General features: G+C 38.1%; 1 protein-coding gene across 3 annotated transcripts in view; it reads left to right on the top strand.

Annotated features, from left to right (window-relative positions):
• PLEKHA7 (pleckstrin homology domain containing A7) overlaps positions 1-15796 on the top strand; it is a 155631-nt gene that overhangs the window by 50910 nt on the left and 88925 nt on the right. The gene's annotated exons all lie outside the window — the stretch shown is intronic.

Below are 15796 nucleotides of genomic sequence, written 5' to 3'. Positions count from 1 at the left end.
CGATGGTGTTGAGAAAAGGAAATCATATAGATTTCTAAAACACGAATGATTTTAAGTATTTTCATGTATAATTACATAAGGTAAATAAACAGAAGTACTTTCTGATGTTTTGCTTTTAAGACAATTCACACAAAATGTGCACATGTGAAAAGGTTATAAATACCAGTGTTGTGGTAAAGCTGAATTGTAAAAGCTTCTTATTTCATCTTTTTGACTCAACAGTCCTGTTTTATTAACAATCCTCCCTTCTGAAGGTGCTGTATAACAGTTTCCTAGTGAATGGGCTGGATCCTAACCATGAAATTACTCTTCCTGCTGTAGAAGACTGTAATATTGCATAATAATTGGAGGGAATGTGTTACAGTACTTCTGTGGCTGAAAGAGCTCAGGTTTCTGGCACACCTTAATACAGGAATGTAATCTCTCTTTATTGTGTCTAAATCTGAAGTCCTTGCAACAATAACAGAGGGAGGGGAAAATGGGAGTTAGGACAAGAGTTTTGTGCTATTACTCATCTTTCAGTATGACATATGAAGAGGAGGATAAGAGAATATGTCAATTATTAACATACTCAGATATACTAGAGAATGAATGTGGCAATCTCCATAAACTGCAGCATAGAGAGTGGTTAGTTTGGTATGGCTGCAGTGATGGTCACTTGTGAGTAGAAACAAGAGTGATTCTGCATAGACTTGATTTACACACTTTTTAATGCGTTTATTGAAATAAATTCACATGTTTGTACCTCTGTAGCACTACTGGGGCTGTCTGCTCAAGGGTACCAGATTTAGCCCTTGAGAGGTCAGTCACAGTGACTGCTCATAGTTGGCTGTCCTTTGGCCTGACTTGAGTGGATGCTGAAGTCTAGTAACGTTTCTCTTTTTTGTCTGGACATTTTTTGTGATAAAAAGCATGAATAAGCTGGAAATTAGACAAGAGAAATTCAGTAAATGGCAGCTGATGTGAAAACCTTGTCTTCCCACCCATGTTTTAGGTGCCTAGTCAAAGTCACAGCTTTTCACTCCTGCTCCTTAAGAGCAGAATGTCCAGAGCCACAACCCAACTCCCAAGTTTCCACAGTGACCTTCTGGACAAGAATGAAGGTCTCATGAGTGGATTCCAAGTCCTCTGTTGTGAAAAGAGTGAGATTAAAGTTCCTGAACTTTTGGATCCGTGTTGCTTATCTGCATTTTGGTTTTAATTCTCTCTTTCTCTTTTTTTACATGGGTTTAAATAGTTATTCAGCATTTCAATGAAGTCTGTGTTTAATACTTCTCAGATAAGATAATTAGTTTCTGTTATACGCAAGTGAGCTTATTAAGATCCTGGTTTATGTATGTAAAATTGGGTGGACTTACTTCCTTTAATGACTAAGTCATTCTGACTTTGCAGCTCTGTTTCAGTACCTAAGAAGATAAATTCTTTACATTGTCTGCAACCACTGATAACTGTAGAATATGAAATTAGTACTCCTGCAGTCCTTTTAGAGCTCATCCTCAGTGCAGAATTTTTCTTTCAGAATAGCAACTCACATCCATTTTTGCTTGTAATGTTGTTTATAGTTTTGGGCAGTAATGTACCTTACAGAGACAGGGCTGAATTAGTTTCCACTCTAGTTGTCATATTCTGGTGAGTGAGCTTTTCCCAGTAAAACAAATAGGCAGTGGGACTACTGTTTATCATAATTGGTTTGTGATCATGATTGGTTTGTGATCTCTAGTGGAAAGGTTAGTGTACATTATGCTAGACTTTGACTATGCTATATTGACATTGTGCTAGGCTTGACTGTGCTGTATTGACAGAGGCATTCAATCCACTGTGGCTGCAGTTGAGATGGCATGAAAGTCCTGAAGAGAGTTCTGGAAAAGCTCTCTCTTCAGGAAGCTTTTTGCCATTTTTTTGTAGACAAAACTAATTTTCCACAGATCAGAGTTGTTATTGGGGTTTGTTAGTATTCAGAACGGATTGTGCTTTCTGTTACCCACAAAGAAGAATAGCTTTGGAATAATATTTCTGTAGAAATGTGGATGGACTATTGCTGGTGGCTGGTTCTGGAAGAATGCACAGTCAGTGTTTGTGGTTTTCTAAGATTGCTCAGGGCATTGTTTATCTTGGAGATGACCAAGATGCTGTCTCCAAAACTGGGTCACTCAGGGTAGCATGGTGTCCTGGTCAGCTGTGGATTATGGCATTGCATAAGTCAGGAGTTCAGCTTGGGGACTGTGTTTTTTGAGCCATATTGTAATTCATTTTCAGTATCCATGTAATGCAGAATTGGTGTTTCTTGCTTTTCCGTATTTGAGCAAAATTTAGAGGTTAATATAATTTAGTGATAAAAAATACGTCATTTTTTCTTTTATAAGGGTACAATAAAAGAGATCTGATCTAGATATTAGTTACAGAAAAGGTTCTATGTGATTGAAAAACATTTGAAGTAATTTATCATCTTTGTTCTGTTACTGATTTGGTATTTGATAGAGAAATTCAAAGAAAATATGGCCAACTATAATTTGTCTGCTTCAAGATAGGTAGCAGCAAATGTAGAATTTGTTGTTAAAATTTAAGTGGTAGCCAAAGTAAGCCTGCAAGTAAACCTGTCATTACTCTGGCTAGTATGGCATCAGCTACAGAGCTTGCATTTTTTCACGTGCTTCTTCATGTAATGTTGGGTTTTCTTTGTATATCATATGGTGTAGAAGGAAGTCTGTTCAAAAGCCTTTCAAAATAGTCTTACCATGTTTGATTTTCATAAACTTAATCAGTAGAGATTAAGAACAAAGGCTGCACTCATGTCTTTCTCCCAGTTGCCCTGGTATGGCAAGAGCTGTTCATTGTAAGAACATTTGCTATCTCTCATTGCTTTAGGCTGCCAGACAAGAAGAGTGGAGTCTTGTGAGTATTTCTTTGGCAAAGAGAAGACATCTGGGATATCCTAGACGTGTTTCGTGGGGGAAGCCAGAGCTTTGAGCTCCACTGGAGTATCAGCACATTGTAGCCATTTTAGAAAACAGTTGTTGGTTTTGTTTGCCTCACAGATACACGTTCAGATGCAGTTTTGAATAGAAGTTAAATCTCCTTCCTCACATGGAGATGTGAGCTGATACAAAACTCAGCTGTGTCTCACCTATGGAGCAGCTACTGCTGTTTTTGTGATGTAGTTGGAGTTTTGCTGGTGGACTGTGATGCCCTTCATAAGGAGATTCCCCTTTGTCCTAACCAAACTCAGAACCTTCTGCATGCCTGTGTAACACTGGAATTCCTGCTTCCAGCACGGCCAGTGGAAACCACACTTGTAACAAAAGTCTCAGAATCACACATGCTGTTGTACCTCTTTTCCTGCTAATAAAGAAAAGGGGGAAAACACAGCTATCCAGCTGTTGATAGTGAAAACTTGTAGTCTTGTGAATTCAAGATGAGTCAATTGCACCTGTGCAGTTGTTTCTGAATGCAGTTAAAGCAAATTCCATCCAGTCATAGCAATAGCCTAAGTTACTATAACTGAAACTAAGCAGTGAATGTGCAGGGAAAGGGAAGAGATTTTGCAGCATTAAGCCGCTGCTTTTCTTTTAAAGAGGGAGCCACTGCCCACTTCAAATGTTGCCTTTTGTTAGAATCCATTTCTTAAATTTAAAAAAAAGAAAGCTGCTGTATTTTAGACAGAGGAATAAATCTTGATTGCTTGCATGTTGTGCAGTGCTAGAAGACAGTGAATGCTTGTAAAGAAACAAATTTACTCAGTTCTCTTTGTAGCATAATTTGATACGCTTACCTAAATTAAAATCTCTTGAGAACTAATGTGCCCAGGCAAATAGTAATCAAGAATAACAAAAATTATATTACAACATTTGTTTGTTAGTGTTAAGGCAAGTCCTGGAGACCTGGGTAGCTGTTTAATATTGCTGTTGTGAATATTCAGCAGCAGGCATGTGTATGACAGGGATTTACAGTTGCATTTTTCTTGGAATAACTAAATCAGTTGAGCAAAACTTCCTGTATTTTATGTTCTTTGCTAGTTTAGAGCTGTTGCCTTTCCTCTGTTGGGAGGAGAAAGGAGAGGGCAGAGTTTTTGACTAAATGGACAAAATATATGCAAGAACATGGTGTGCTAAATTCACGCTGGCCTTAGAAGCTGCTTCCCCATAGAATTTGGTTCTTATATATGGCTACAACAAAATGTAGCTTCCGTGTTACAAGAGGGACATTGATCTCTGGTTTTTAGAAAGATAATTCCTTCTTCAGGGCTTGGGAAGAACTACTAAAGAAAGCTGGTGCTGTAGGAGTATATTAAGTTCAGATGTAGGTAAGAGAGGGAATGATTAAAATCTGAAGAGGACAGTTTTATGTATTTTATCCTCTGCAATATTTAAAATGTGGGCACGCTATTTTTATATTAAAATGATTTAAACATGATATATATATAATTGCTTTATAGGCAAATGAAAAGATTGCTTTTAAGCAAAAGACTTTTTTTTTTTTTTTTTTTTTTGTAAGGGGCCTCATGATTAGAATGTCAGCAGTTATTTGGGCTTGACAGAACAAACAACGCATAAAAAAGCTTCCCATCATAAAAAGCAACTTGTTAAGCAAGATTGGACTTGAAAAAAGAGTTCAGTTTGCCGGGAATAAATCTTAAGCACAAGGTGCTCTTTGAGAAGACAAAATGATAGGAAAATTGTTGAAGGTGAGTCCGGTTGCAAGATCATCTCTAACTTTTGTCCAGAAGACAGAAGCATGAGGTGGTGAAGATGTAGATTAAGGTGTGTTTAACATATGTGGTGAAGATGTGATTAAGCTGCTGTTGTGGCTCCTCGTGGCGCTGCACGGCTTCCCTCCATTCTCCCTTGGAAAGCTGGAGCTGGTAGGAATGCGTCTCTTACAGAATGCCTCTGATATGGCAAACCTCTTTGCCCCTCCTGGCCTCTTACCTCTTGCTTTCCTGCTGGTCCCCCTTTTTTCCTCACTCTCCTTTTATCCGTGTTTTCCTTCTCTTCCCTATTTTGTCCCATCTTCATTGGAAATGCAAAGCCCCCGTGAGCAGGAGATGGACCCAATCCTGCCCCTGGCTCCCTGGGGACCTGCAGGGAGGTCACCTGTGGAGCTGTGTGTGCTGCTGCTGTCCCAGGTGAAACTCTGGGCAGGGGAGCAGTGCTTGTTCCACCTCTGCTGATCTCCACTGGGTATTCCCTTCTTTTGGCATCCCTGTCACCTGGGGCTCCTCCGGTCTCTCTGTGCACATTCCCAGTGTGGCTCGGGTTACACTTGCTGGGAAGGGTGTAATCAGATGAACGGGTGCCTGATTGCAACAATTCATTGTAAATCATTCTGCCAGGAAAGAGGAAACTCTGAGGAAAAATGTGAGCATTATGATAATGGTGTCTATTAAGTGCCCTTAAAAGGAGGCAAAAAGAATAAACTGCATGTGGTGCAAAGCAGTAGCTCTGATGTGGACTGCTTACTTTTCTAATTAATTCTGACTGAAAGTTTGAATATTTCGTCTTGTTTACTTTGTGCTTTCAGGTATTTCAGGCTCTTATTCACAGAAATGTAATTGCAGTTCTTCTAAGGACATTGATATTTGGGTGGCAGAACCAGTTAAAGCAAGTTCTGCATGGCTTTTTTCTTAACTGCTGTTTTCTAACACATTATTCATTATGAAGAAAGGAAAAAGTCTAGTGCAACTAGAGATTCAGATGTAAAATGTTTTGTACTTGCATTATTCTGAGGACTTCAGCATGAAGTGGCAGTTTGTTCCTTTATTTTTGGAACATTATGCATTATTTCTGTTGATTTAGGGGAATTTGTGTGTTCTGAAACAAAATTTTGTCTGTGTTGGTATAAATGTAGGCTGACTTGGTTTTGTGAATGATGATGGTTCTGAATTCTCTTTGGCTCTTTCTGTTACCACTTCTGCCTCAATAGACTAATCTACTTGCATCATTAAGTTAATGAATTATCAAGGCTCTTAGTTTAGAAGTGTGCTTCCCAAAATTTCTGCTCTGATTGATTCTCTTGGAGCTGAGGGTGCCTGGGTACCTCTTGATTGCTTTTTACAAATCCTTACAGGGATGTGTGTGGAGGTTTTCTGAGATTTACCTGGAGTGTTGAGAGAGTCCTGGTTAAGCAGTAAAACATGGGTCACAAAATCACCCTGTAACACGCTGAGTTTATGCTCTTAATAGAATGGTTTTGAAATTAAATATGGAAACTAAGTTTGAGTCTTAGAAATTGAGCCTATAGAGAAATACTCTTCTTTCCAGTATACATGAAGGAAATTTTGGCTTGTGTTAAATCCTGCAGTTTAAATGATGGTCCTAGAAGTGGCCCTGGTTTGTGAAGCATTTCATTGATAATCTGAGGAATGTAAACTAGGAATTTGTTACAATTTGGATTGGAGGAAGAAAACTGGAATATTAGCAGAAAATTTGTGAAGCATAAATTTGCAAGTGTCTTCTTTATGCAAATTCAAAACTTATTAAATCATAAATGAGGGCATTGCAAAAGCTTGAAAGTTGTTTATAAAACAATTAACTATAGGAAAATTAAAACTAATGCTGTGATTTATGTTGATATTTGAATAAGTGTCTGCTAATATTTGAGTTATAACAAATTGTTAAATATAGATTGTATCTATTCAAATCAGATGTGGGTTATATTTAGTCTCACTTTTCATGCTGTTATTTTGGCAGGTGTGTGATTTATGACATTGCTAATCCAGTTTCATGAGTCCTGCAATTCATTTGAAGGACATCTTCCTGCAGAAAAGGAGAATAAATTTGAGCATTTAGTAAATGGATGCTTATATATTCCATTTTTAGACCTTTAGCAGAAAACCAGACTACTTTCTTCTCACATGCTGAGTGAGGAGAGCCATCTTAAATAAGACTCTGACTTAAGCAGACTGTTGGTCCTGTTGACGTGGAAATGCCTCTGTGCTGCTGAGATGACTGCAATGCAGATAATGCTGATGGTGCTCGCCTTTTCAAAATTTACATCAGGTTTTCAGCTCCTGCAAGAGGTTTCATTCAGTCATGGCTTTGGGTGAGGAATAATCATCTGCTGAAACAGACAATTACAGCAGAGAGGGCTGTAATGGCTGAGATTATGAGCTCATGTGGGGAGGGTGCCAGGGCACTATGCTGGTGTGTCTGTCTGGGCTATGACCTGCCCCAGTGAAAAATCTGATCCCATTGAGCTCTTCCTCAGAAACTGACCCCTGTGTCGTTTTCAGACATTGTTGCATGTTATTCTCTTTCCTTGGAAGCTCTTGGGTGTTGTGCCCTTAAACTTTGCTTGCTGTGGCATTGCTGGCTCAGTTCTCTGTGGCTCCTGCCTTCTGCAGTGGGACAGCATCTCTGCTCTGTTCTTGCACTTTTCACATTTCAGCTCTGCCTGCACCTTGCTGCCTCTCTCTCTAAGGTGTTGCAGACCTGCCCATTTTCCCTTTGCCTTTGTAGAGCCTCCTGTGAGAGGCCTTGTCTCTCTGCAAGGCTGCTGCAATATTCTTGGAGCTCTGTAGCCCTTCCCCTCCTCTTCCCTGTTCCTACCTAAATAATCCACATTTTACCTGCTGCTTTAACTACATCATCCATTTGAAAAATCCGTTTCTTGGCTCTCCTGTTAAACTGCATCAAGTTCAAGCTTGTCTTTCTTGCTTTAAGACATGTCATTAGCTCTGTCCCCACTCTGGTTTTTTACAGGTTACTCCCTCTGCTTAAGCCTATTCAGAAGTGGATGTAATAAAAATTACTTGCTTTATGCTTGTGTGCTGTTTACCAGGTAAGGTTTCTGGATTTGAAATACATCCTGGTTTATAGAATTCATAACTGTCGGTTATTCATTTATTACTGTTCTGAAAAATGTAATTGTCTGGTCTTTCCCAGCTTCTTTTGGCTTTTACTGTTTTCCATTCCCTCTTCCTGTCACCTTTCAGGTAAAAGCTAGAGTGTTGCCCTTCATTTTCCTACAGCTGCTCTGTCCTTTCCATTGCTCTTAAAAAACAAAAAAGATTGCCTGAAGGGAATAAGGGAAGTAAAAGAAAAACTTAAGAGTATTACCCATAATTGTGGAGTCTTTTAATTGTGCCTTTGTCTTCTGTTGGAGAGGGTGAGTTTTGAGGTGATTTAATAGGTCCAGAAATACTGTTCACAAGAGTTTCTCTGCTGTGACTTGTTCCCACTAATGATAAGTCAGCATGTGTGTATTGATTGGAAATATGTATTTGTATTGTAAATCAACTCGATTTTATTTAGAATGATTTTCATGTGTATCCACCAGCTATTTCTGGTGTTTTAACTCCAGCTTTTCTGAGCTGTTCTGTATCCCTGAAGAACGGCAGGAAGTGTTGGTAGAGCTTTTGAATGGGGAAAGATGCAGTACATTTTTCATTCTGATTTTGGCTTTTCATGTGGAAACCTTCAAGGCAGGTTTGTTTTCTCCCTGCACTGTACTACCATAGATGGATAAAATGCAGAATGTGGCCTGTGTCTACTTGTTATACTAAAATCTCAGTTCACAATTCAGAATTAAAGAAAAGCAGCATGGATCTATTAATGCCTACTAAGGTCTTTCATGTTCCCTGGCAGAAGTGTTTTTCTTTTATGGTTTTATTGCTGCTGTCTGCTGGGCTTACTTTATTTCCATATGCTGAAAACATTAGGCAAATGTGCAGTGGATTTGGTAATGTAAACTTTTCTATTGCTTTGCACCATGGGTCTTGATTTCACTCCATTGTACTTGCTCTCTGTGTTCTTTTCTGCCCACTCTCACCCTGCTGGGTCATGATGTGCTGCATTTCAGATGCTAAAAGCTCCTGAAGATAAGCCCCTTATTTTAAAGTACAAGCTGTTCTGTAAACCTCAATTGCTTAAATGTCATAATTTTGCATGTTTTAAAACCTAAATTTTCCCAACAATCAAGGCATTGAATATTTGTACTTTCAAAGTCTGCATAGTCTACTTACTGCAGTGATTTGAAAGAAACTTTCTGTATACTTTATCAGTATTAATGTATATTAAAACAGTATTCTAAACTTTTCTCTACTCCTTCTGGTTTCAGTTTAAACTTGAGCAAACTGTGGTTTGTAAAAGTCCACAAACATACTCCCATGATTTTTGTTTTTTGTATTATGAGTGAATTTTTGGAAGTTGAAAGTATTACAGATAAAGAGTCACTGGCAGGATTTGTTCTTTTCTACTTGAGTAGAGGATGTGTGAGGAGTTTGACTGAAATAGGAGTTTGGGCTGAAGTTCTTTGAAACAATGCTGGTGCCTAATTAGTTCTGTTAAGCAGTTGTGTTCCAATACATGAATCTATTCTCTGCTGTTATTTTTAAACTCTTGCCTATTCCTTGGTTGCTTTTCCAGTTGTGAATATCCTCATGCTGCACATTTGTCTTGACAATTTATTCAGCTTCTCCTTGCATCACATATAACATAGTAAGCCCTGCTTGAGTGCTGGCCAGAACTTTCTTGGTAGAGTGATCATTGTTAATCTGCTGATCACGGTGAAGTGCACTGATTTGGAAGTGGAGATGTGTAAGTGTTGGGACATGTGTCTTGGATCAAAGCTGTGCATTGTGTTTGCTTCACAGAGCTGTGATGAAATGCTGGCAGCCCTGACTGGAGCCCAGCCGGAGGCACCTTGTGTTGTGCAAGCCATCGTGGTTCAGGTTTAGAAGTGTAGTTCAGATGGTTGAATCGGTTCTTTCAAAGAAAGAAACCCTTTTTGGACAGTGGAAAGAAAAACTGCTGTAGATCAGGATTGATAAACTCAAATGGCATGAATTGTCCTGTGAACCAGGAACTGGTTGGAATGTAAGAGTTGCTTTGACTAGGCTGCTGTCAGCTTCCTTATCCATGACAATATTTATTTACCTTTAAAGCCTCAAAGTCAGAGCCATGCCAGCCACCATGATACTCAGTACTAAGGCCATCTTTTTGAGCTCAAAACATCATTGGTTTCCAAATAGCATCTCTGGCTTTCTTTCAGCTGCTGATTTATTCTGGATTCAAAGTTGTCATGGCAGGGCTTGGGTTATGATGTGCTCATTTGCACATGTTGTCGTGTTCTATGGGGTGTTCTCACACAGAAACTGAGGAAGTTTTCTTTGGTGATTGCCAGCACAAAAAGCAGAAATAGGAGATACCCATAGGACAGAGGTGACTTCTCAATATTCCTCTCAGACAACGGCAAAGCAGCTGCATGCACATCAACTAACATTTTCACAAAACCCCCTATAGTTCTGCTACCTTGGCCAGATGTGATTGGTAATTTGGTGGTTGCCTAAGCAGATGTCTTGCATTCTTCTGGAAAAATGCTGCCAAAGAAATGAGATCAGCAGCAGTCACGCAAATGGTGCTTCAAGAGGTGAAGATTGTTTCCCTGTGTCCTGACTGTATCTACCATCTAGCTTGGTCTTCTGCTGCCCTTCTTTGATTTATTCTGTTTGTTTTGATGGGTGCTTGTTTGTTTGTTTTGAGATGAAAATGGTAATAATTTAGCCTTATGTTTGTAATGTACAACACTCTTGTGTTTTGAAAAGCACCAATGCCCTGCAGTGTGTTTCAAAAAATGTGTTGTCTGTTTGCTGCCTGTTTGGATCACTGTGTTTTGGTGCTTGCATGAAATTACATGGGAATCTAATCTGATGGATGCATGGTCGTTGAATAATCACTAAGAATGGTCTTGTAAGAGTATCTCTGGATTAATTCTTTGAGGATTTCATTTGTTGTTTGATTAGGGAAGAGCAAAAGATTTTTAACTCTGGTTGTAGTGCCAAAGGACACTTACATGAGAGGGACAGCTGGTATGGACTGGTATGGACAACTGGGTACAGTTTTGAGGCAAATAATTTTGTGGTGTAAACAAAGGAGAACTTTTTCTCTAAATATTAAAATTTCAAAGTATACAGCAGAGTATAAAATGTGCATTTTTTTTCTATTTTCTACTTTGGAAGCGGTGGTTGTAGTTTTAACTTAGAACTTGCTTTCCCTAAAGTTAAACTGCATGCTGAAATTTTGCATCCTTAAAAATATGAGGTTCATAATTGCTCCTAAAATGTTACTTGCCTTTTATAACATGTACCCTGATGTTTGTGGTTTTGAAAGTTCTTTAAGATCCTTCAGGAAAATGAGCTAATGGTTGAAATAATTCCAGTAGCTTGATTAATATGATTAATGCTATAGGTATCTGGAATCAGTTGCTTCTCCTTTCTGCTAGTAAAACTAGTGTTTTTCATTCTGATCAACAGATGTGAAATGCTTCTGTGCATAGAACAAACTAAAGCATTGACAGTATTTGAGAAATTGCCAAATATGAGGGCTTTATAATCCAACAGATAAAATTGGGATTGGTTTATTGGCTCCTCTTGTTTCAGTTTAATGGGTTCATGTTGGTAGTGTATACTGGCTTCCATCACTTCATAATTTTATCTGTAAATTTTAAAATATAAGGAAACCAACATAAAAGTGTTGTAGAGCACAAATGTAATTAGTTATTGCTAATAGATGAAGTCTCTTTCCCAGAACAGAGGAAAGCCAAAGACTGCAGAAACAGAATTGTTCTTCTTTTCCCTTTTATGTATTATGTTGATGGGATATGATGGAGGTGCAAGTCAGAGTGCTAAAGATAGCCAGGAAAATGTTTGGAGTGATTTAAGATAATAATTGGGTAGTTGGCAGAATGCAAGTTTATTCCTTTATTTTAGATTTGACTTTCAGGGATGCTTCATCTTCAGTTAAGGCTATAGTAAATTACTAAGGAGCTAAGATCATTCATTTCTCACCCCACTTGTGATACTGGTTAAGCTTTAACATAGGATCAAATTTTACTGCGTGAAGGAAAGTACAAAATGAGTGTGTGTGTATAAAACTTGTTATTTTTATTGTTGTTTTAGTGATTATTTCTAAAAGTATTACTCTAAAACCACTGCCACACTGTGGATTGTTCATCTTGAGTTCTGATCTTTTTTTTCATTATTGCGCTAGCAAATCTTATCTATTGTTGAAGTGAAATCCAATATATTTAATCTGCATTTTAGCAGATTAAATATATTCTAGCACAAATAACTTGCACATCTCTGTTTCTTCGTAATAAGCACAGCTATGAGTGATCAGCTGTAAGACAAATAGTTGGGTCTGACACATCCTAAAAAGGCTTGAATTTTTCAATTGATACTGGCAGTTACTATCAGTTGAGGCTTTTGTGAAAAGGATTGAATACCTTAATATTTCATAAAAACCTCTATTCAGGCACTAGGTTAGTGGTTTGCTGTCTTGATCCAATGCAGTCTGGATTCAAGGTATTGATGTAAATAATTCCAGGAGTCCCCCTGAGTTGCTTGGTTCCTGTAGGAAATTTGACTGAAATCAGTGTTGGTTATAAAGCCTCTACTGGTTTTAATGATTAACTTCTATAGCATGATAGCTTAAATAAAGTAAATACAGGTTATTAAGGATATGGATTTTTATTTAGTTGATTTTTCTAATCAGTACACATGCCAGAATTTTTTTTGGTGCTGATTTAGAACATTCTGCCTCTAGAACTTGCTGGGTTGTGTGAATAAACCTGCTGTTGTTAAATGGTGCATTTTAGAGAGGCAGTCATCACTGTTGCTTGATCATGGTTTGGGCAAATATGCAGAAATAAAGGGCTTTGACTCCCTACCACTTCTTGCCCTTGGAATAATAAGCAATTCAACACTAACTCTTCATAGAAGGCCACTTCTTTTTGGTAGAAAAATTTTTGAAGAATAGCTGACTTTTTGTGCTTTTCTGCTTCATTTAGTGCCTTGATGAGTTCTGGATTACAATAAAAATGATGCCCTTGACTTGGAAAAAGTAATGAACCAAATCATTGAACTACATAAGAAGTTAAATAGTAAGATGAGAAATTTGTTATGCACTGCATCTAACAGCCATGTACTTTTGAACGTGTACTGTTCCTTTTTTGCCATCTGTGTTCTTTTTAATGACTTCATGGTTTAAATCACTTCCTGTGAAAAAGCTATTTCTAGATATATTTTGGAGGCTTCTGCAATGTTTGTGAAGTACTTGGCTACAGTTCCGTGCTGTCGGTACTATTTGTGGTATTGGTGAAGCTGTTTGCTTCAGACATGAATTCTTCAAATACTCTATTTTATGCATCCTCCCAAGATTTCCAGTTTCCTGCAATGTCGTTTACTTTCAAGAGATCAGTAGTGAAATCATGGTTCTCCATGTAACACTGCCTTCTTGGTCGTGTCAGGATCTTGCTGATCAATAAAGAGTCACTCATTCTCACTTTATCAAACATGTTTTTGTTCTCCCCATTGAACCTGAAACTTGTAGGAATTTATGCTTTCCAAGTGTCCTTCTTGAATATTTGTTTTGGAAGTCTTTCGTTTGAAGGTTTTTCCTTGGTTGAATCCATAGTTCGTAAGGACGTGCTGTAGTATCAGAATATTTGCTTGGTTCCTATGTGCTTCTGTTGGTTTTTTTTGTTCTTCATATTGCATTTGGGGGTTTTTAGCCTGGGGAAAAGGAGGCGCAGACGGATTTTTATCACTCACTCGCTCCAGCTGCCTGAAAGGAGACTGTAGCCAGGTCTCTCCTCTCAATCAGCAATGAGAGGACACAGTCTTAAGGGGTATCAGGGGAGGTTCAGGCTGGGCATCAGGAGGAATTTCTTCACAAAAGGAATGATTGGGCATTGGAATGGGCTGCCCAGGGAGGTGCTGGAGTCACTGTCCTTGGAGCTGTTCAAGGAAAGACTGGACGTGGCACTCAGTGCCGTGGTCTGGTGGACATCGTGGGGCTCGTGGGTTGGACTCGATGATCTCAGAGGTCTGTTTAAATTTCTAATTGCAGCTGTGATTCTGAATCTGTATGAATCTGTTTGCATAATCAAAATGGAATGCTTAGTGGTCCAGTTTCGTTGTTTTTCCCCTTGGGATATGAACAAAGGTCCTTAACATCAAAAGAAAATGGGATTTTTTTCTTTTGTGTGCAAACTGTTTACATTCCCCATTCATTGACATTCTCTGAAACATATACAAATACTAGTTTCCACATCATTTTGCGTCTTTTTCTTAATTTATATATTCTTGTGTCATAGGATTTTCTTTTCTTTATGTTTCCTGAGAGGATATGTCATGGTAGACAAGAAGTCAAGCTTTTTCTTTGTTGTGTGATCTAACCTGATCCTCAGTAATCCAACACTGACTCTTCACACAAGGATGCTCTTCTGATAGAAAAATAGGTTATCTCCTGAGAATAGTCAACTCCACTTCTTGTCCTTTGCTACTTGATTGATGTCAGAATTTGCTTTAAATATCATTGTCTGATGGTAAACTATAGGACAGCTGCAAATAACAGCAAATTATGAGATTACCAAGGTGTACCCATTTGTGAGCTTGCTGGAGAAAAACATGGCTATGTGGTTGTGTAAATAACTGCTGGAGTTTGTACCTTGTAGTAGCTTGGAGAAGAATTAACACCAAATGTTCTGCTTTTTATCCCCTTGTGTATTTTTAGCAGGGAACTGAAAATATTTTCTAATATCCAGAATTGTTTATGCATGCTGTGAGCAATGAATAGCCCTGTCAAGGTAGAGAATTATGTTTAAGAATCTGCAGCATTCAGAGTGTGATGACTTTTAATTAATTTTTTTAAACAGTATCTAACTCATTATATTTTTAAAAGCTCACAGCTGCATTTATAATTGTCTTTTTTTTTTCCTTCCCCAAGACTAGAAAAGACAAGCTATCTTGCTCTCAGCTTTACCTGCACTCCTTTGCAGGTAACCAACCAATCTGTGGGGATATTGGCTTGGGCAATCAGTCCCTCATAAATATTTGAGATTTCCTACTGAGGTGAATTAAAAAACTCAGTCTGCATTGACATGAAAAATATTCTGCCAGCATCCTAAAAATCATATTTACCAAAGTATTTGATAAATACCAAGTGTGAAATCTGAATGTGAGGAAATAAACACAAAGAGCAGAATATCCAAGAGGGGGAAAAATCATATAATTCTTGCCATTTTAAATTGGTAGTTCAATTTTTTATTTTTGAAAGTAGAATTTAGTTTCACTCAGACTGTCAACAGAATGAATTTCAGTAATTAAAACTCCTATTGTCTTCTCCAGGCATGGAAAGGTTTTTGTTGTTGTCATGGTGACAGTTGAGTGGCAAGTTGAAAGTGAGTAAGTGCTACTGAGAGCTCCATTATGAACATTTGCAGTATTTCAGAAAGGATTTCAGGAAAAAGTAGGATTTCTTTACCAGGTTTTCAAAACACGTACGGTGGACATACACTCAGTAGGGGAAATTCTGCATTCTTGATTTTACAGTCTCCACAGTGTTTTACCCCTGTAAATTCCATGATGATTTTAAAGATGATGAGGGAAGTGAGATTTACAAGGTACAATTATGTTTGTAAGTTGTGATTACATCAGGTAGTGCAGCACTGAAGTTTGTTTGTCTCAAAACTCTGCATTTAACAATATTCCAGTCACACACATCCTCCTTGCCACACACCTGGTTTTCTTCAAATATGAGATACTTTCTTTAAGTTCTGAGAGTTGCTTTGGGAGAAATATTTTAATTCCCAAAGGTCGTTGTTATTCATCTGGCTGCCTGAGTTCATATTCTTCTTGCTGTGGGTAAACAAGAATTAATTTATAGTAGCTTCCTGATCTATCATCTTCCTGATGCTCAGCTGAATTGAAGGTTTCTCTTGGATTTCAACTGGTGCAATTTAACACCTTTAATGCCTTTATTACATGGAGGACATTTAATCAAAACCTAGATGCTGCTAC

Source organism: Melozone crissalis, unplaced genomic scaffold, assembly GCF_028551555.1.
Source record: "Melozone crissalis strain CALT ecotype California unplaced genomic scaffold, PUWL_Pcris_2 ptg000018l_1, whole genome shotgun sequence".
Lineage (NCBI taxonomy): Eukaryota > Metazoa > Chordata > Aves > Passeriformes > Passerellidae > Melozone > Melozone crissalis.
This window is presented reverse-complemented; position numbering and strand designations above follow the sequence as displayed.